General features: G+C 49.3%; 1 protein-coding gene across 2 annotated transcripts in view; it reads left to right on the top strand.

Moving 5' to 3' along the window:
- Positions 1–22,433, top strand: part of SLC6A1 (solute carrier family 6 member 1) — a 41,881-nt gene that overhangs the window by 752 nt on the left and 18,696 nt on the right. The window contains exons 1-2 of one of the 2 annotated variants that reach the window (XM_054595884.1): positions 161–221; positions 22,016–22,078. The gene's annotated coding sequence lies outside the window, so the exon portion shown is untranslated. Of the gene's footprint in view, positions 1–160; positions 222–22,015; positions 22,079–22,433 lie in introns of those variants that run through there. The other variant, XM_054595885.1, reaches the window with a different exon arrangement.

Genomic DNA, 22,433 nt, shown 5'->3' with positions numbered 1-22,433 from the left:
TCTGTCCCGCGCTCCCCCGCCCACCCTTCCTCGCGTTCCTCTGCCCGCCCTCGAAAGACCGAGCGAGCGGCGAGGTTGCGGGCGAGCTGCGCGGAGCGGAGGAACCGAGAAGCTGGGAGCGCAGCGCGGACCGTGCGAGAGCGGCCTCGCGCCCGGAGCTCCCCGGAGTGGCCGAGCTTCCCGCGCAGCGCCCGCCGCGGGCCGCGCAGCCCCGGCCGCAGGTAGGAACGGCCTGCCGGCGTCGGGGCGCGGGGCGAAAAGCCCGGGACAGTCGGGGCAGGACGGCCTGCCGCCCTGAGCCGCTGCCCTGGGCCTGGCGGGGTGGGGGGCGGACACCCGGAGATTGCAACCCCCGCACTTGGCTTCGCCTGGGGCCACATGAAGGAGCCAGAGCGCCGCTCCGCCCGTCGACGATCGTCCTGGCCATTCCCTAGGGAGGCTCGGAGGACAGAGGACTCGCGGGCGAGTCACCAGAATCGCATGCCCTTTCCTTGTCGCGGGGCCCCTTGGACCTCCGGGTTAGCACTGGACTCTGCTGGAGCCGTCGAAGCGTCGCGTCCATTGCCCAGGGGATAGTGGGGGACCCGGGAGTGAATGTTTGGGGGACTATGCGCCACTTTTCTCTCTCAGAGTCAGCTGCGTCGAGATAGAGCCGTGACCATCATGTATTCTCCAAGGGCTAAGGAGCCTAGTTACTTGGGGACGGGACACCTCCTTCCTATCCCAGGGCAGCTGCAGCTCTCAAGAAATGTTGGCTAAAAAGCACAGCACAGCTTGGCTGAGTGCACACAAGCTCTCGCTATTCGCCCCACTCCTTTCCCTTAGGGATGTGGGGTGAGGGGGCTCCACCGCAGGTTTTAAGAACTGTGTCCCTTTGCCACCAGGGCACCAATCTCACCTTGTCTTGTGTTCTGGCATTTACTCCCCCTGGGATGTCGACTCTGCCTGCCGCGGCTACCCCGAGGCGAAGCCTATCAGGTCTCCATGTACCCCACATCCCCATGGGTGGCATCCACAGACGCCCTGTACTAGCTTGGCTTGCTCTTCAGACAAGGAACTCATACCTGGCAGCCCGCCCCCAACCCCAACTGAGGCTCTGAGCTAGTATCCTCCCAAAATAGACGTGAACCCTAAGGAGAAAATTGGATTTTAAAAAGCCAAATGATAACACCCCACTTCTTTCTAATGTGAGGCTGGAGCTTTGCCTTTCTGTCTCTCAGTCTGATCCCCATGAAGAACTGGCTTGGCGGGGAGGGCTGCTGAATAAAATGGCTCCTGAGCTTTGGTGACACCCCCAAAATCAGAGACTGTCAGGCTATGCAAGTGGACTTTGGAACTGACCTTCATTTTTCTGTGACACACAAGGTGGGTGCTTGGGGAGAGAGCGGGTTGTCAGGTGCTAGGTATTGCCTAGCTTCTCTCTTTGGGAACTTTGGGGAAAATGTATTCATAATGGAATCTGAAAAGGTTACCCCAACTCCCAAATTCCAGAACAAAGGAGGTCAGTGGAACTATAGGCTTCTTGCACCCTCTGTCTCTCTCTTTGGAGCAAGGAGTGGGAGGGACCTTCTCCCAGAGCAACCAGGGTAAAATGGCTGAGCCTCCCCTGAGCCTCAGATATAAATTGTGAGGCAGGCGGCAAACAAAGAAAGCACTCTCTCTCCAGCAAAGCACTGGCTCAGTGGCCAGTCCTTGAAGGACAAACAGTGAGTTCAGCGGGACACGCAGCCTGGCTTGTCTGGCATAGCATCTGGAGAGTGGGGTGATCCCTAAGAACCACACAGGACAGACGCAGCTGCCTGATAGAGAAAGTAGGAACCATCTTTCCTAATGTGTGACTCTTTATGCCAGGATGGAAGCTTGGTGAGAAGTAGGTCCCCTACGAACAGAGGATGGGGTTGGGAGGGGCATCTAGAGGCTAAGGAGTAGGCAACTCAGAGGGTGATGGCGAAGAAGAAACCTAAATCCATCAAAGCTGAAAGAAGCACAACAGCTCTTGCCCCCTAGATTTCACATGGCTGGCAACCAGGATCTCCAAAGCTATGAATTGGTTTACATGTGGCCCAGCACACGGCTGGCACTCAGTAAGTGTCTTAGAATAAAGCCAGCATGGATGGACAGTGGACCCACCCACAATATATACCAGTGTCATTGAGCCATCTGAGACCATGACCAGGAATGAGCCCTGGACGAGTTAGACTTGAGCTGGGGTGTTGCCATTTTTCTGGCCAGATGACCTTGGGTAAGTTCTCTTCCCCGCTGGAAGGAAGAAATGGAGTACCAAAAGCTTCCAATGTGTCCAGCTTATAATTCTTACAATAACTTTGTGCAGTGGGTACAATTCTAATCCTCCACTGCAGAGGTGAGGAAACTGCAGTTCAGAGAGGGGAAGTGACTTGCCCAAGGTCATGCAGCTAGAAGGAGGTAGAGCAGGGGTTTCGACCCTGCTCTTCTAATTTCCCAGCCAACACTTGCCCCGCTGCTGAACCTCTAGGCCTAGGTTTCCACCTCCACAGAGTGATATGGTGCTGTGATGGTCAGGCTTTGATGCCTGACAGTGGGGCCCCTTGGGTCTGCCATCAGGCTGCTCCTCCACCTCTCTGGCACATGCTAAGGGCAACATGAAATAAAGCATCAAAGTCAAGCAGCTTCTCGCCATCACAGAAAGACACTTCCTATCAGTGGAGATCGAGGTGTTCCAAACCACTATGAATTTGGCCACATCTTTTTTCCCTCCTGCTTGTGTGTGCATCATAGGCTGAGTGTCAACCCCTATCTATTAAACCTTGCCTGCCACCTCCAGCCCCCTATTATCCTGAAATACATCCCCTTTGTTCTTGGGAGCAGGTGGGATGCCCCAGCCTGTCCCTGACACCTGGCCCAAGGTGTACCCAGCTTCAGGCCTGTCTTTGCCCGTGCAAACTGCCCCTTCAGTTCAACTGTGCAGTCACCCCACCTTCTCTGTGCCCAGAGAAGGGTGGGCAGATCATAGCCATTGGCACTGTGAAAACAACCTGGGATTGACTCCAACTGCAAAGAGCAGCAAGCCCCTCCCCGCCGCAAGGAGGTCATCAGACATCCACTGCCCTGTGGCATTTCTCCGCTCCAGCTCCGCAAATGGGCCCAGCGTCAGCTGTCCTTTTTGTCACCTTTCCCCCATTCTCTGAAGGTCACTAGGGGGTAGAGGGAAAGACAGTAGTACTTGAGAGGGGAAAGGGTAGGAGGCCAGATGTGGACTCCAAAATAGGGCTTTCCAGGAAATGTGCCTCAGGGAGCTTTATGAACTTCCAGCATGTTCTGTTGGAGCTCACCTGAAGCCCTCAGGAGCCAGGGGAAGGGGAGGAGGGAGTAAGTGGGAAGCCAGCTAACAGCGGAGATTAGGGTTGCCTGGCATAGACCGTAAGTGTGAACACAAGCTGTGATATTTTAGCACAGGCTTGGATTGGATTCAGTCGTAAACCAGGGGGGGCGGGGGGGAGTCCACTCAATATCTTCCCAATGATAATATCAACAACAATAACAACTAACAGTTATTGCAAGTTGATGATCTGCTGGGGAATGTGGTCTGTGCTTTACCTATATTATTGCATTTAATTTTCACAAAACCCTCTTAGGTATGTAGTAGAATTTCCCCTGTGCAGATGAAGAAACGGAGAAGGTGAGGGGTTAGGGTGCTTGCTGCAAGATGGCTGGGCTTCTAAATGGCCCAGGAGCCCTAGGTCGGCCACAGCGGAAAAGCCCTTGGTGCTGTCACGTAGCAAGGACCATGGCTCCCCATTTAAGGAGCTGCACAGTTAGAAAGCACTTCCCCATTTTTTTTTTCTGTCATTGGAGCTTTTCCAAAGCTTTGGGAGGCCAATGTCATGACAGCCACTATTGAGTAACTGAGGAAGCTGAGGTCCGAAGAGATGAATTTGTACCCAGTGTCCCTCAGCTGCTAAGTTGCAGAACTGAAATTCTCACCCAGATGCCCAGCCTATTGCAACGTCTTTGGGACTTAGACTTTAAATTCATTTAAAACTGACATTGGCATTGTGCACCCAGCCATCTTTCCCTCGTTCTTAGGTGTCCCCAATTTGTCATCACCCTTTCACTGTTCTGGAAGCCACTGAGAGTGGCCGACAAAGCCATGAGCTTCGTTTATCGTGATCTGACATGACACTAAAGTGGCATCCGATTTGATGCAAGCCGCCTGCAGCGCAAGGCCTTCTATTTTTACATTTCTCACAAATTGGAAATTACAAGGAGGCCAGGTCTTGCAAAGCAATTGGCTATGGTGCTCTGAAAGCAGGGGGTGTGCAGCTGGGTGGAACGGGCCACATTAGGGGTTCAGGGGCCCTCTTGGGCTTGACTCTTGGCAAAAGGGGCCCCCAGCTTCCTGGGCCGGATGGGATCCTGGCACACAGGCTGGAGGATGCTGCCTCGGACAGCGGCCTGCAGCTCTGCCCACCTGTCAGCTGCACGGCGTCTGCGAGATCAGTGTCACATGCCAGCTCTTGAGATAACTGAGCCCTGGCCAGAGGGACATTCAAGGTCAAAGATGCCCCGAAAGACATTGACAGCAGGTTGCTTTCATGGCCTTATTGTCTGGTAAGGAGGTTCTGTACAGGGAGAGGGCAGCAGCCACAAGGAAATAAGCAATGACATTTGGTATCAGTATTGGCTGTTTGCTGGGACTTAGTGATTATAACAATATTCCCAGACATCAAAACGGTACTTTACAGTTTACCAAAAAAAAAAAAAAAAGCTCTTGCAGCTGTTCTTTCTTTTGATCATGTATGAAGTATTCCAGGGGAAGAAAATATGGTCCTTGATAATCCTGGAGAATAATCTTCTCTCAAACACAAATAGACATTTTATAAAGCTAGTTTTCTCATAAAGCTCAAATCAGAATGACCTTGACTCAAATAAGACCTCTTTGCACACACGTGAGTACATGCACATGTAACATTTATGTAGAATTTCAGTAAGTGCTTTCTCAATGGAAGTGTGCAAGAGCCCTGGGAGCTCCAAGTGAAACATATTATTACCATTATCTCCACCTTTGGGTGGAGAAACTGAAGCTCAGGGAGCCCTGAACACCATTATCCCTGACCTCTGGTTTCCCAGCTGATGGGAATCAGCTTTACTAAACCCAAACCCAAATTCAGCAGGTAGCCCCTTGAGACAAGCCCCCAGACAAGCCCGGATCTGTAGGAGGCAGAGCACGGGTTGCACAGGGATGGAGTTTGCTGGATAGTGTAGGGAGGCACAGCCTTGGGGTTTAGGAGAAAAGAACCATGGCATCTTACCTGAGCTCTGGCCGGAGGCTAAGGTGTCTTTGGTTACATCTAGAATCTGGGGTCTGAAGTGTGCTCATTTGGCTGTGGTGGCTGGATGTGGAGAGAAAGGAAGGGGTGATTCTCGCAGACATACATGCAGACTCACAAGTGTGCTTATCTAGATGGATTTGGGTGAAAATGAACACCAGGGACCCCGCAAGATTGTCTAGAAGGATCGAAGGGCCTTGGTAACCAGGAAGATAAGTGGAAGCGTTCAGATATGAGCCTTAGAACATTGGGTCCCCCAGGAGGAGTGGGCTATGTGGTACTGAGCCGTGCCCAGACAAGAGGGTAGAAAGGGAGGGGGTATGGAATGGAAACCACTTACCCTGGCAATGATCTCACCTTCCCCCTGCCCTTGAACTGTTATCCATGCTGAAGACTGTGAAATGTCACAAGCTTTAGGAACTTACTTCTGGGGGAGGCAGGGATACCTGGGGGTTTGACATGTCCCCTGTCTGTGTGGCCAGCCTGGCCCCAGCCACCAAGTATGGAGAGCCTCTTGGGCACCAAGCCTGGGCTGCCTGAGGCTGGTGAGAACGATGCTAGGGGATGGGTACCGATGTCCATGTCAGCGGGAGGACCACCCTGAGGCCAAGGGAGGCGAGCTGCCGGCTCCAGGTCGCCCAGCACACCGAACAACTGCATCCCCATGCTCTGTATGTGTTCCATCCTGTGACCCAGCCTTACTGCCGCCTGAAGCACTTTGCTTCTACATCAGATGTTTCCAGGACCTAAGGTCAAGAACTCACCTATGATTAAAAAACAGAAGTGGGCTTGGGGATGAGGAAGAAGTCTTACTGAAGAGATTCCTGTGAAGATGGACTTTAAACGTGTACATGTATTACATGTACACATTTAACAGGTTGGTTCAGCGCGGTGACCCCAAATAATCAGATATGTACAAGCCCCGGTTTTGAGCTCTGACTGTGATTCAGGCACGGAGTGGAGCACTTTACAAGCAGTGTCCCAGGATCCTCAATAAGGAAACAAGCCCTCAATAAGGAAACGGAGCTTGTGTGGCTGGCCAAGGTTGCTCCTGGCATGGGGCAGAGCTGGGACTCAGAACTGGGTCTGCAGGGCCCCAAGGCCTGGGCCTGCAGACCCAAGAAAGAAGTGGGAGAGCAGCCTGCGGTCCGATGGCCTTGAGCCTGCTGGGGACCGTGGCCAGGGTCCTTCCCTTCTCTGGGCTTTGTGTTCTCAGTCCATAAAGCCACAGGGTTTGGACTGGACAGGAGGGTCAGCTGTTCCCTGCATGCAGGCGGGGGAAGGGAGGCTGCACGCCCCACTTCCTCCTCCATTTCCCCCATAATAGCCTCCTGAGACTAATGACTGGGGAAGATAAGAGCCCTTTCTCAAATGGCAGTGAATGCCACTAATGACAGAGCAGATGTGGCACTGTTAATTATGCCACAGATATTAAATGAGAATGCCAACCCCAGAGGAGTTAAATAGCACCACTGGGCTACAATGGCTGCTCTAAGTGGTGCCATCATCCTGGGCCAAGGCAGAACCACCTCCTCCCTTGGAGCCAGACAAAAGTCACAGCCTCGTTCACACCAGTGTCGTCCCCAGCACTGAATCTGCAGCAGTTCCTTCGAGATGGAGATACCAATGGCTACTCAGGATGGATCTAGACAAGTTACCTTCAGGAGCAGATATGGACAAACAACTGTACCAAATAAAGCTTTGAGAACCTACTGTGTGCCAGGCCCTTCTGTGGATCATGGAGGTAAACCAGGCATTGTTTCTGCTTTGAAGAGCTGCTCACAGTCAAAACCATAAATTTCCTAAGAGCAGGAATGCTGTGTCTTCTGGGTCTCCAGGGGCCACCATAGTGGAGGACACATAGTAGGTACTTACCTCTTGCTTTTGATTGTGTGGCTCCTTTAGTAGGTGGGAGCCGGAGCAAGATCAGCTGTGGGTTGAGTGGGGCAGAGGGACAGGGTAGGGGACTGGCTCTCTTCTCTAGGCTCCACCGACTCAGCCTTTCTGGATGGCTGGACTTTCTACTTGCCAGGTAACCGTGGACAACCCCTTTGTCCTTTCTGAGCCTCAGTTTGCACATCTGCCTATTGGGCAGAGTGAGGGCTCTGATGGTTGCAAGAAAATCTATGTCTCCTAACCAACCCTGGCCCTGAACATGGTGGGTCACAGAGATTGCGTTTCATGTCTGAAAAGTGACATTTCGCAGGCAAGTCAGCAGAAGGAGAGAGCGCAGTCACCAAAGGCAGCTTCTGGTTCTTCTTGTGGACTCTTAAATGTCACTTAAATCTCCATCCCCTCTTCAGCAGCTCTGTGTCCCCTGCCTTTCATTTCCTGGACCTCAGAGGGTATTTCTCAGGTTTTTCTAGGCCAGAGAAAGCCATAAAACCCACCCGTTTGGGACACCTCCGCGTTACAGACGGGTAAACCAAAGCCTAGAGAGAAGTCCTAGGCCCATGGGTGCGACGGCCTGGAGCTTCTAACCCCTAACCCGGTGCTCATCCTCCTGCCCCAAGCCAGCCCAGCTCCAATGTTGAGAAATTATTAAATAGAGTTGGTGGAAGGACTCTAGTTGCCATGGCAACGGAGCCTGTGTCCTCGGGAGATAATGGCGTTGTACAAGGCAGAGTGATGTGTGCTGAATGCTGATTCGGGAGCTGCTGGAGCAAGGGAGAGAGTGGAGGGGACTGTGCCTAGGGTTTGAGATTCCCCATAAAGGATGCTCGGGGCTGGTGGGGCTGGGAGCAGGTGTGAGGAAACGTCCTTTGTCTAGTTTCATCCTTCCTGTGACCTCGGCAGAAGGGGATAATCACCTTCACTTCTTCATGGAGGCACAAAATGAGGTGAAGAGAGATGAAGTGACTCTTTCCCCAGGTCACACAAGCAGGCCAGAGGTGAAGCTGGGGTTTAAACCCCAAACTACTGCTGAGGGTTGGGGGTGGTAGGGAAGACTGAAAAGGGACACCGTGTGGGGGAGGGCATAAGCTCCCAGAGGGGAGCCAGCTCTGAGCCATGAGAGGTCAGAGCACCCAGACCTCTCTAAAGGCTGTTATTGAGAGTGTTAATGGAAATCTGAAGCGCGAGGAGGGACAATTCGAGCACAAGAGGAATGGGGAAACAGTACAGCAAGGTAGCTCCAAACCTCAGCTTTGGTGTTGAAAGTCCAAGCCCTTCCTCCCATTTCCTACCTGTGTGACCCTAGGCAAGTCACTTCACCTCTCTGAGTCTCTATCTTTATCTGCAGAATGGAGATAATAACAGACTACCTTTAGGATTACTGTGAGATACGGTAGGTTGAGCATCAAGCCCCATTCTTGGGCATAGTTCAATCAACAGTTGCTATTATTATTAACCAGAGAAGAGAGGTAGAAGAGTCTGTTCCCAACCATGTATTGCTTCTAATTTGTAGGGCTGGAAGAGTGGAATGGCTAAAGTAAGATATGCCCTGGCTGGGTGGCTCACTTGGTTGGAGCATTGTCCTATACACCAAAAGGCTGTGGGTTTGATTCCCGGTCCGGGCACATACAGTACCTAGGTTACAGGTTCAATCCTCGGTCTGGGCATGTACAGGAGGCAACTGATTGATGTTTCTCTGTCACATCGATGTCTGTCTCTCTCTCTTTTCTCCCACCTCTCTGTCCCTCCCCTCTCTAAAACCAATAAACATATCCTCCAGTGAGGATTAAAAAAAAGAAGGGCAAATAACAGGCTCTTTATTCCAGGCTGGTGAATACCAGAATGAACAGCCCCCATCACCAAAAATATGCATAAATATTTTTGCATTTGGAGAATGTGATTGATGTACCTTCTGCAAATGTACTGTCCCTAAAAGTCTATGTGCAAACCACACTAGGGGAAATGGTGTTTTCTCTCTGTGGTTATCTAAATAACTCCATGCTGCAAATGCTTTTGGAAAATAAATTCTCCCACCCACACACACCTTCATTCTCTCTCCTGCACAGCTGGCACAATACATTTACTTCCCTAATTGGGGATTGGAGATCATGGGGTTAACACCCTGAGAAACCCCAGAGTTCATCATTTGCATGCTGGCAGAGATGTGATGAGAGCTGGCAGACAACCCCATTTCATTTTGGAAGCAGAAAGAGTGTGCTGGACTCAGGCATTTGGCTGTTCAGAAGCAATGGTGAGAGCGGGGGTCCTGACTACTTGGAGGCAAGAGGCCATTTTGTTTGTTTCCGCAAACCTGTCCGAGCCAATCCACCCCCAGAGATAGCAACCTGTTTCTGGATTCCAGGAGAGGGGGGCCCATTTGTCCACTGCCCGTCCTAGGGCTGGATGACAGGGTGGAAAGAAATGAGCCTGACCTCGGATTCCGACATTTCCGTCCTGTGCAGGCAGGAAAAGGCATTGGGAACAAATGAAGGCAGTTGACATTTATCCAGGACTTGAATGAGTGTGCTGATTACAGGATACATACACATGTTCACTTTGGGAATCATGTTTGATAAACAATTAGATCTGAGATTTTGATTGGGTCAGCATCTTCCATTGGCTCCCGTCATTCCCTTATATTGATTGTCTATAGGTTAAGATAATTTTGAGATTCTACCCTGGACTTTTCCCCACAGCTGTAAAAAAACCCCAAAACAGTTAATACTAGACCTAATCTGGTAACTTACTATAATATCTGCTAGGTATCCAGCATATACTATATGCCAAATGCTGTACGTTATAACCACTTTGTATATTCTCCCATTTAATCCTCACAGCAGCCTTATCACCTTTGTCTTAGAGAGGTTGGTGACTAACCTTCAGTCACACAGTACCTGAACTGAGACTCAAAACTAGATTTACTCGCCCTGGCTGGCCAGCTCAGTTGGTTCAGCATCGTCCCTGTGCACCAAGGTTCCGGGTTTAATCCCCAGTCAGGGCACATACAAGAAGCAACCAATGAATGCATAAACAAGTAGAACAACAAATTGATGCTTCTCTCTCTCTCTCTCTTTAAAAATCAATTTAAAAAAAAACAAGTTTTATTTCCTTTACACCAGTGCCTTTAATCACTGTGTTGTTCTGCCTGTCCCTGTCATGGCTCATGACAAATCTGAACACCCCTTGAATTTGTTTATTGGAACTTAAGAAAATTTGCTTAGTAAAAATCCCATTTTCCCAAATGGGTAGGTTATCCTTGCTATGTGGAGTGTTTCACTTTACAAAGAAGGGAGGATTCATACTGCAAAGATTCTTTTTGAAAGCTAAGCAAATGAATCAAGAACAGATGCCTCAGATGCACTGGCTGAAGTGAGCATTCATTCAAGTCTTTTAAAAAGAAAATTAGCTTTCTCTGGTGGGAAATATTTGAGACCCTGGGGTCTGACCCTTAATTGAAAATACACTCCCTCCTCATTCTTGCAAACTATCCAAAAACAGTTCTCTCCACATTTTTTTTAATCCAACTGAGCTTATATTAAGATAACAGTAGGGTTTGTTGTTTCCCAAATATAAAATTATAATACTGAACGTGCTCTTCTAAACATCACCCCCCTAAGATTGTGCATATCCCCCTTGGGAAGGGGCAATACTAACCTGTTCCTTCTTCTACCACTGAGAGAAAGAGCTCCCTGGAGTGACTAGATTGCACCATGTATATTAGGACTGCAAACTCAAAGGCCACCGAGGGCCAAACAAGGTCAGGAAAATGAGTGGTCAGGAACAAAATGACAGTCATGGTAGAACTTGTAGTAAATTGGAAAACATGTACCTGCAAAGCATGCAAACTCAAGTTTTAAAACTCTAAGCTGATGCCACTCAACCAAACACATGTGGGACCCCTTTGACCCACAGGCCACTAGTCTGAGTTTCCTGGTAGCTGTTATTGTGACTTTGTGTGACCTTGGACCAGACAGTTTATCTTTGGGGTTTCAGCATGTTCATCTCTAGAAAGGGACTGATAAAGCCTTCAGGGTTGTTAAGAAAAGAAAATGGAGTCCCAGGTGTGGACACTTGGTAAGGAACCATGGAGACGCCCAGGGCCACTGCCAATGAAGTGCCATTCTGTGACACGGAGTCAGCTCTCCATTTGGGCTGTGTCTCTGTGTGTGATTTATTACAGGTTGTCATTTAGTTCAGCCAGTCCCTGCAGTATTATGGGTCTTTTTTTTTTTTTTTTGGTTTGTTTGTCTTTTTTCCCAAATCTGAGATCTTAAAGGGCCTTTATCCTAATGCCCTCAGAGCCTTTCAATTGTATCTTGAACAGGAGAGAGCAGTTATTTAAACCCCTGGTTTTCTTGTAACTATGTCTTAAAAAGCAGAGAGTGATGTCAGAAAATGCCATGTGGTCATCATGTCACTTTTATTTTCTGATCTGAATTAATCCTTTCTGGCCTGCCAGCCTGGGGCCTTGGCAGAGGCATCCCCTGGAATGGAAATACTCAAGAATTCCCCACACCAGCCAAAGCAAGGTGGGAAGAAAGAAGCAACCTGGAACAGGACGGCGAGGTCCGGACGCTGGAAACCTTGGCCTGTTCCACTGTGGGTTTCCTCTGTGCCTGGCTCAGGGTATATTCTCAATTAGTGCCTTGGGCCCTCCTTGGAAGGCTGAGACGGATGGGCTCGCCCCTCTAAAATCCACTTAGAATCAACTGAAGAAATCAGCAGGGGGGCCCTACGGCCTGGGTTTCAATCTCAGCTCCTCATCCCCTTGTGACCTTGGGCTCCTCCAACCACAGGTTTCTTATTGCTAAAATGTAGGCTTCCTCCCTCCTTGGGTTCTCCCAAAGGTTCAGTGAGGTCACAGTATCTATGTTCCTCCTGTGCTATTTTCCCTGTCTCTCCGCTACTCTCTCCCTGTCTTCCCCTCTCCAACTCTCTCTATTTTCTTCACTCTCCTTTTTCCTTCCTCCTTCCCACCTTCCTCACTCCCACCCCTCCCCACACCTAAGCATCCATGCAGGGGCTCTAAACACCTCTCTCCAGCTGCACCCACAGGAGTTGCAGCCTCTGCTCTGGTGCCAGGCCAGGAGGTGCTCTCTGGAGCTTTCCTTACAGGAAGCAATCAAGAGCCCACTCACAGGGTGTACACATCTCCTGCAATCCTGTGACCTCATGGTGATACCTGGAACCGGCTGTCGGGGGAGCGTTCACACCACAGAAGTCAGCAGCCACCCCAAATCCAGCCTCTTGTTTGCTTTTGTGAGAGTTCCTTCCTTGTTAAACACTTGCCAGCACAGCCCTGCTTTGGACGCTGGTGCCACCTTCTCTAAAACTGACGTTTCTTGAGGACTTGTAATAACAATGACCCCGTCACAGATGGTGGAACTCAGGAGAGCACGTAGCATGTTTGTGTCTAGCACTGTTTGAACTGCTGCAGGGAAGCAGAGGCAGTTGAAGATCCAGGTCCTATTTTTACAGTGTTGACAGTGTATGTAGGTGGGTACATAGGACAGAAAAATTAGCTAATAGGAGAAAAGCCAAGTTGTGTAGAGGGACTAGGCCTTCCCTATTGCCCCCACCATGGTACCAGCTTAGATGCTGTCCTCCCACCCCCTCTCACTTGCCGACACAGCTGCCGAATCCATCCAGTGAAATCTCCCCACCTAAAAAGCTCCGGGGGCCCCAGGCTCCTCCAGTGCCCACAGTGAACAAGGCCTGTTAGAAGCATGGTCTTTGGAATCAAGCTGCTGCCTCCTGGATCTGGGACCATGGGCAAATTGCTTCACTTCTTGAGCCCCATTTTCCACATTGGTGCAATGGAATTTTGTGAATTAAATACGATCGTCCATGAATGCACTAAACATAATAGTCAGTTAATAAATGACCTATATGCTCATTGTTCTATTATAGGATACAACACCACCCCTTTCCTACCTTCAAAGCCTTTTACTGCTACTGGTCATCTCCTTGTGATCCCTAAACCACCCCAGATTCTAGCCAACCAAGCCAAGAACCTCACCATCTCAAAATACATTATGCTTTTTGCCCTGTTCACTCTGCCTGAAGAGAGCAGAAGTCAAGAATTTCAGTCCTGCTTCAGTAGCTGTGATTATAAAAAGAATGTCTCTACTTCTTTCGCCTTTCCACCAGCCCAAATGCCATCCTCTCCCAGTTGCTTGCCTAAACCCAGGCCCCCTGGGCAGGATGCCATCCCTCCTTCTCTGGAACTTATCATGTGGATGTTGGTTTCACGGCCCATCTCCCAGCTGTCCTCAGTAGCAGCAAAACTCAGACTCCGATTATATCTTTATCCCCCTGCACCCAGCATGGGATTTGGCTCCCTGGAGGTGCACCAGCGATAGGGGTTGGATTGAATTGAGTTGAAAATTGCCATGACAAAGCACGGTGCTCAGTAAGGCACTGCAGACAATTAAGGGCCAGAACAGATGTCTGCAAACCCCTGATTGAGCAAGACAACCAGGATGAGATGAGAAGGAAGATAGAAGTCAGAAGACTCCTTAGAAGTCAAGAGTCCAACTCTTCTCCTTGCACAAGGAAGGAAACCGAGGCACAGAGAGGGAAAGGGACTGGCTCCAGAGTCTCAAGCTAACTGCGCTTCCTCCTCTTCCATCAGTCCCTGGAAAAACCATCTCCCTGCAGACAGGCCCTAAGGCTGAGCCTCCAGGCTGCTGCAAGCTGCAAGCACAGGCATTGTTTGCAGTTGGAGCAGAGCTAGGGCCTCCCAGAGGGGATTGCCACCCCTTGGGGCTGGCTGCCTTCTGGGAAACTCTAATAAGAGCCCCCAGCCCCAGGGGTCTGGTGAGAACTGCTCAGCCTAGATCCCATGTGACCTCTCACTGGCTCCCGGGATACCTGCGGGGTTTGCCCGATATGACCATGCACCTTTCCTGTAGCCAGAGCTCAGAGGGTCTAGTGCCAGCAGCCTCTCTTGGGCATCTTAAAAAGAGCAGCAGACCTTATCCTTGTCAGGGTCTGTCTTGAAGGGAGTTGCCTGCTAGAAATGGGCCACTCATATGCTCACCAGAGGTGGGGCTTGGGGGTTCCACAGGCACCCCACTAGAAACAGCAGCCTGGAATGATTAAGAGCATGGGCACAGGAGCCTGGCTGTCTGGGTTCAATTCCAACCCTCCTAGTTCTTAGCTGGGAGACCTTTGGCAAGTCGGTTTACCTTACTGTGCCTCAGTTTATCCTTAAGTAAAATGGGGGTGGGTGATAATGGCAACTTAATATACATAAAGCATTTAGGAGCTCTGGCATGTTAGTAAGCGCCCAATTCATTTCCTTCCTACACTCTGAGCTATCCTTTACTTTCCTTCTTTGTTAATGAAACACTGGGGATTTTGGTTTTTTGGATTTTGTTTTTGTTTTTGTTTTTTGTTTGCAACCACAAGAAGAAAGAACCATAATTCCACGATCCTGGAGTTCATTTCCCTTTGGATGGCTCTGTTAAACTTTCAGCAGTTACAAGGCTGATTTTCTTCTCACTCTGGTTCTTGGGGTGGGCTGTCCTTTAGCCTTCTCCTGCATTCTGGTTTTGGAGGCACCCAGGAAACCAGACTTCCAGGCTCTTGGAGGCTGCAAGCAGAGGGAAAGGGTGGGAGCCTGTTTTCTCACCTGTCATAAGGCTTGAGGCCAGGCAGAGTGATCTCCATGCAGTCTCATTCTTCCCCACCCAGAACCCAGCAGGCAGGCCCAGGTAGGTCAGAAGGCCACATTTAAAGGCTTCAGAGAATTTCACAGAGGCCAGTGTGTGGGAGGCACCTGCTGGGTGAGCAGATACCACCAGACTATGATTCAGAGGGCCTGCGTTAAATCCTGTGTGACCTTGGGCAGCTCACTGGACCTCTCTGAGCCTCACAGCCATCGTCTGCAAAATGGGACAAATAATCATTTTAGATTTGCTGTATTTAGCACTTGATGGGCAGGGCACCATGCTAGAAAATTCAAATATAGTTCTTGTACTGTGTGAAGTGCTTACTCTTGGCCCTATTTCCTAATGAAGAAACAAACACTAGAGAAAATAAGTGACTTACTTGAAAGTTACACTGGGATGTTGTAAAGAGTAGGCATTCAATGAATGGTATTAAAAAATGGGTCTGCAAATTACCTCTCAGGTATATTGAGGCAGCTGAGGGGTTTGCACCAAGATGCGGAACTGCTTTCCTTCATCTCTTAAGAGTGTGCAGTGGGCCAAGAGTTGGGGTGTTGAAGGTCTGTAAGGATCATACCACTTGTGTACTGTGTGACCTTGGGCCAGCCATCAGCCCTCTCTGTAGACTGTTAGCGTTGACCAGGTGTACTCGTGTGGCATGGGCCAGGACGGAGGCTGCTTAGTTCCTGGCCCCAAGCCCTACTGGCTCGGGGCCCAAGGATGAGAGCCTACCATCTAGACCTGTATCTGTGTGTTTTGCTTGCAACTTGCACCCTAGCAAAGATTGACTCCTTGCCCCCACACTGGACTCAAGCCTCTGAAGCCTAAGTCCTAAGGCCTTGGAGACACTGCCCAGCTGCCCCTTCTATTTTACAGTACCTCCAGGGAGTTTTCCGTGACCTCAGGGCAATGTGTGACAAGGACTACCCACAGCAGCTGCCCTCCACCTGTACAATTCCTGCCTCCTTCTAACCTTCTGCACCAGCCATTAATTGGCCCTCAGATTTGTACATTTTATCAATTACAAAACATTTCCACAGCCATTCATCTCTTTGAATGACACTCTAAGCTGCTATTTATTGAATACTTCCTGTTTGCCAGGCCTTCTGCTTTCCCCAGCCTCTTTCCATGCATTATCTTCAGTTTCACAACAATCCTATGAAGTATTACAGGGTCATGTTTACAGATGAGGAAACTGGGACTCAAGCAAGCTAAATATCTAGCCCCTGAATCAAGATCTGTGAAATAATCAGGGTCATCCCTGCCCAACAGCTTCTGCAGCTGCCACGTGCACCTGAATCAGAGGACCTGGTTAAAATGCAGCTTCTGATGCCATGGTCTGTAGGCAGCCTAAGATTCTGTATTTCTAACAGGCTCCTTGGTGATGCCAATATTGTCCCTTAGAGAACCACACTTTGAATAGCAAGCAAGGTCCTGAATCACTAAGCAATTTGAGACTCCTTTAAAATAGCCCCAGGCTGGCAAGCAAGCCTCAGGTTCCTTATCTGTCAGATAGGTGAATTTGTGTTTGGCTTACAGAGATGGAATGAGGAGTATATGTTATAGCACCTGTGAAATGCCTGGCACACAATACGTGCTCAATAAATGCTGGCTTTTCTCCCTTGATAAGAGCTGGCATGGGTCTGGTTGCACAACAGATGCTCAATAAAGCTTTTTCCAATTGTTTGGGCCTAGCATTTTTCTCTAAAGCAGAGAATAAACTGCATTATATTTCCTCTTGGAATGAAGCCAAACCCAATATTAATTTTTTTCCCCGAACTGCAGTTTCAGAAAGAAAGAAAAACGAGTAGAGTAATTGCAGTCTGAAGCAAACCTCTGTAATTTCTGTAATTACAGAACAGAACAGGAGCAAAACAAAGCAGGAATGTGCACAGCATCATGGGAGGGAGTGGGGGCCCTACTCCCTGGCCCACTGCTCTCCTCCTGCCTCCCCAGCTCTGCATGGCACCCCACGAGCTTCAAGTGGGTTCTGGGCCCAGTCCTGGCCCTGGACAATAGCAGCCCTGAGACTCTGGCCTTGGCCTTTTGGCCTCTGCCTAAGTCCCCACCCCACGCAGACTCCTGTCCCTCTCATGCAATGGGACAGAGGCGGATTGTCCAAGTGACTGCTACATGCTCCCCTCCCCCCCGCCTGCCATCTGGCCCAGGGCTGGGCTGCTGACAGCCAATACACAAACAGGGCCTTCAGGCCCCACTTCCAAAAGAGACCCCCAGTGCCACTCCTTACCACGTCTGCCATAGCTGCCACAGCTGCCACATTCACGTCACCACCATGTCTTGCCTAGACTCCCAGCCTCTCAATGAGCCTCCATCTTCCACCCTTGCCCCTCTTCTGGGCAGTCAGGGTGGGACTAACAAGGAAAAGTCAGATCACCCCCACTGCTTAAACCCTCCAGGCTCTCCCATCCCATTTGGAATAAAATCCGAACCGCTTGCAGTGGTCTCTGAGACCTTGTGTGGCCTGGCGCCTGCCAGCCTCTGACTCGCTCTGTCCCCTGCTGCATGGGACTGCAGCCACCTGGGCCTCCGTGCTGTCTCTCAGACAAGCCAAGCTTATTCCTGCCTTGGGGGCTTTGCCCTTGCTCTCCCTCGGTTTGAAATGCTGTATCCCTGGGAGTTCAATTTCTGGCTCCTGATTCAAACTGAAAAAAATTTTCTTATTTAGGCCAAATAAAATAAGTCCAAGGGCCAATTCTGACCCATGTTGCCACTTCTGATCTAGAGCTTTCCAACTCCATGTTTTCTTTTTCTTACAAGGCATCTCGTCACTCAGGGATTGGCAGAGAAGTATTCTCTCTGCTTGGTTTGGCCCATTTTCATCAATGGCCTTAGGACTTGGTCACAGAGAGCACATCAAAAAAGGATGGGGCGTCATGGGAATATTTTTACCACCTTCCTTCCTTGAGTTTCTTTAAGTCCTTCCCAGAGTCCCCAAGAATGAGTCTTCTTCTATAATATTAATCTGATCACGTTATCACTCCTGTCCCATTCCTGCAATTTGTCCCTAAATTCCTTAGTCTGGCTTTCAGGGCCATTCACAAACAGACCTTCCAAGCTTCAAACTTCCCTACTTTTGTCCATGTATTTCCCTACATTTGGGATTCCCCTCCCTCTTTTCAAGTCTGATGAACACCTGTTCAACCTTTAAAACCCAGCTCAAACGTTCCCTCATCTGGGATACCTTCTCTGGTTGCATTAACTCATTCTTTCGAGGCCTAGAGTGTCTTATCATACACTCTCGCAGTACTTACGATTCTAATGAGCTGTAGGCAGAGATATTTCTCCTTCTAGGCTGTGACCTTGCCAATGTCATGGACCTCATTAATCCTTGCAACCTGAGTGTCTAGCTCAGCTCCATGTACACATTAGGCCCTCAGTAAGTATTTACAAAGTGAATCTTTCTGCTGGCCCTATTAGTTGACTGGTTCAAATTCTGGTGACCAGGGTATAGTTCAGAATACAAAATGCTTGAAACAATTGTTCTGTCACCATTCCAGCACATAGCATGGTCTCATTATATACTTGTTGAGTACATGAAGGAGTGAATGAGTAGGTGAGTGAACACAGAGGACTTACCGTTTGTGGTCTCACATTAGCAGTGCCCTTTTGAAAGTTGCTTTGGTGGAATTCAGTTAATGGTGGCATATTAAGGATCAGGAGGACCATGGAGCTAGGTTCTTGTTCACATGATGAGGAAGAACTGGAAGACTCTGGAAAAATGCCCTGTGCCCTACATCCTGAGCTGGTGAGAGGCACTCCTTCTATCTGCTGTGCCAGCAGGTAAAGATGGGCCTCCGACTGGCACACAGGAGCAGGGAAACGTACGGTCTCACCACAGGAAACCCACAGGGCCGGCCTCCGACACAGAGCAGCCCCTGCTCCACAGAGCACAGGAGGCCGTTTCAGGAAACGGGAGGCAACAATGGTAAAAGGTTAGTTCAGCTGCAGAGGTCATTGATTCTAGAAAGACAGCACGTGCCTGTGCTTTCTGCGGTCTCTTTTTCATGAGGGGAGCGACAGGTTAACCTGCTGGTGCCGGGAATTAAAATTCCCACGCAGCTCTTCCTCTCTGGAGTGTGTGAGCGAGGCGACTTCTGGAACTGCTTTATGTAAGCACTGGGTCCTGGGCTTTTTCACTCACAGGGGTCCCTTTATCCTTTTCCTCCCAATGTTTGGATTTTTTTTCTTTTTCTTACCAGACTTTGTTTATTACAGAATGATTCTTTTTTATTATTTTAACCAAACACACAAATGTTCCACTCCCAGCTTCTGAATGACCCAAAGTGATCAGCCAGACCACTTTGAATTGATATAAAAAGCGCCAAAGCAAAAGACTTGACATTTTTATTAGCTAGTATTCCCCATGGCAACTAACAGGATGATTTTCGACTGGCTTTTCAAAATGCTGAAAGATGCTGAAGGGCCTGAATAATGAACCCTCAGTACATTGCTGCTTTCATCATCATCACCATCATCATATCTTTATTATAGCCCCTAGAAAGCTGTGAGTACCAGATTAAGAACCATGATGTATAGCGCAGATGGTAGCAATCACAGTGATGACAATGGTGGAGGTTCCTAAGCCCGCCCTCTGAGGCAGGCATTCTTTCACATGCTTTGTATACATGCTATTTAATCTTCACCACAAACCTATGAGAGAAGTATTGTTATTATCCCCCCACTTTACAAATGAGGTTCAAAATGAGGAAGTAACTCACCCCAGCACCAGTAAGTGTTAGAGGGAGCTGAGGTCTGATTAGCACTGAGGTAGTAGCATCAATTATCTAAATGCATGGATCTATAGATCCATGATCTTCACATATAGTACATATACTAAAAGGAAAACTCCATACATGCGTATGTGGCTTTTCCTAGAGCAGTTGTAGACATTTAACTAAATCTGAATACGCTTTTCCATGTTCTGAAGATCACATGTATGACTTCTTCACGGCGAATTCTTCAGAGCAGCCACCGTCTCTGATCCCTCCAGGCGTGGCGTGAGGAGGGGCTCAATATACTGTGGAGAAGAGGACAGCATGAACTTCCTGATAAACTGAACTCTTCCCCCCTGACCTTTCGACCTTCCTTTGTGTTGATGTTGAATGGCTTCTTCAAAGGATATACACACGAAGTTTCACCCTATTAAAGTTTCACCCTATTAAACGCGTCCTGCTGTCTTTCCCGCTCACAGGACGTGAACCAGAGTGGCATCTGGCTCTCTTCCGCTCGCTTGCGCACTCTCACTCTCCCCCTCCCTCTCCCTCTCTTTCTCTCCCTCTCCTTGTCTCTCTCCCTCCCCTTGTCTGTCTCCCTGAATGGTGTTGGGTGATCCTGAGGCCCAGGGCACAGCATCAGTTAAAAAAAAACAACAGTAGTTTTTGGAATTTGGTTTCAGCCTCCATGATAATCAATGAGTAAATCCAGAGTAGAGGCAAGGAGCTGTTCCCACAGGCCACAGACATTCCAGAGAACTTAGTCAAGTGGTGAGAGGTAGTGCGCAGAGGTTGAAGATTGTGGCAGAAATCCCCTGAGCCCAATGTAAGCAAAAATGGGGAATTTATTTTATGACTGTGGATTGCTTTGAAAATTCCAAGAACAGGAACATACAGTCTCTAAAAAGCCTGGAACCACAAAGTAAAATGCCTTCAAGAGTCTCCGTCTTTTGATTTCCACTTTCCTTCCTCCTCAGCAAACCAAGTCTCCCTGCTACTCTGAGTACAAGGTGGTCAGGAGATGACTGCTTCAGTGGTACCAAGTTACTGGAGAGACTGGTCCTCTTTCTCCATCGCATGCCAAATTCCCAGGAAAGGAGCTTTTACTGGCTAGCCAGGGTCAGGTGATCAGTCCTGGTCTGAGGTCATTGGATCATTTTAAACAAACATGGCAGCTGGAGTGCACAAGGGTAGATCACGGGGACGGTTATGGGCATTACTGTTTCTGCAGTGAATGGCTGACTGCCACAAAGGAGATCCACTTTAGTCACCCCCCGTCCCCCGCGCTTTGCTGAGGCCGCTCTCTCCCGTGAATATCCCAAGACTGTATGGTAGACCACAGAATCGCCTGCCTCCTGCCATTCCTGACAATGCGCGCAGTGGTCACTCTGCCTGAATCTGATGGTGCCATGCCCAGGCCAGGACCTAGAAAAGCCTGTGGGTCACCCTTGAGAACAAGAAGCAGGGTTGTCCGAAGGTGGTCTGGTTCTCCGTGAACTCTAGGAAGAAACAATGGTGTTTGGTAATGGGGACTGCATGCGAAGGGCCGGAGGGCGAGTGCACAGCAAGCCTGAGTCCCCCGGCAGGGCAGAGCCGAGGGAGGAAGCTGTCCGGGGCAGGGCCCACACATTGCTTTGGTTCCTGCATCTGAGAGTCCACCGCCCAGTGCTTCACACATTCCTGTTTGCTCTGAGGGTTCCATAAGTTTATTCTGTGTGATTGTATTAATTTAACAAATTTTGTAGAAACTTAGAAATTTATTTCATTTGTAAATTTTTGTAGAAATTTAAAAATAATTGTAGAAATCCAGAAAAGTACCCCCCAAAAAGCAAAAATCACTTATAAACTAATCACTGGAAACATATTAGGGAAAAATCACTTAGTGGGTTTTTCCCCCCTTTCTTAATGAACAGATTGGGGAGGGGGAGGTAAAAATAGTATCCTACTAAAGAAACTGTTTTGAAACATGCTTTTCTCATTCCCCAAACAAGGGTCTCTCTCTCATGTGCCTACATGGTTTTTCATAACATTACCGCAGGGTTGGATGGAGGATGTAGAAAATTATCAGCTGCGTTCATTGGCTCCCAGTGGGGCCCTGAGAAGCTGCAGCCCCTCTGATATATCTTTTCTTTCTGATAAAATTATGGAACATCTTCCTCACAGTGCCCTCATGCCCACTCTCACAGCTGTTCCAAAGGCATCGGGCCCCACTCCTGCATGCTCCCAGGACCTCATGGGCCAGCCGTGCTGCATGGACTCGCTGAGGTCACCCTGGCTGGGTGGCTCCAAGGGGCTCATACACAGCACAGATGCTGGCAGGCTTCCTGCACCCCTGCTGCTCTCTGCCCAGAGCTGCCCAGCAGCGCCGCCTGCCAGTTCACTGCCCCTCCTCTCTTCTGCTTTGCAGGCTCTCACTCAGGAGTTGCAGAGGGAGCTGCTGTAGAGCTGACCTACTACAGAAAATCATCAGGTAATATTACTAACCAAAATGATAACCATTTCCAAACCAGTCAGGTGAAAAGCACTCTTATACGCCATGAAAGCTCATTTTTGCCACAATTCTACAAAACAGGTAGCATTACTCCCATTGTATAGATGGAGAAACTGAGCCTAGAGCAATCAGGAGTAGTACATAGGTCCAATCAGCTGGCAAAAGGCAGAGTGGAGATTTGAACCCAGGACTGGACTGAATCCAGTCTCTACTCCTTACTTTCTCTGGAACTAGGGGTGAGAAGGGTGCAGTGGGTAGAATGTCTGGGGATGATTGAGGGTCAGAGAGGTCCTCTAAGCCAGTGGTCCTTCCTCACCTGAGGGCTGGGACTGGC

Source organism: Pteronotus mesoamericanus, unplaced genomic scaffold (assembly GCF_021234165.1).
Source record: "Pteronotus mesoamericanus isolate MK-2021 breed Mesoamerican mustached bat unplaced genomic scaffold, CSHL_Meso_final scaffold_54, whole genome shotgun sequence".
NCBI lineage: Eukaryota > Metazoa > Chordata > Mammalia > Chiroptera > Mormoopidae > Pteronotus > Pteronotus mesoamericanus.
Note: the sequence above shows the minus strand (reverse complement) of the source record. Positions and strands in the feature narration are given on the sequence as shown.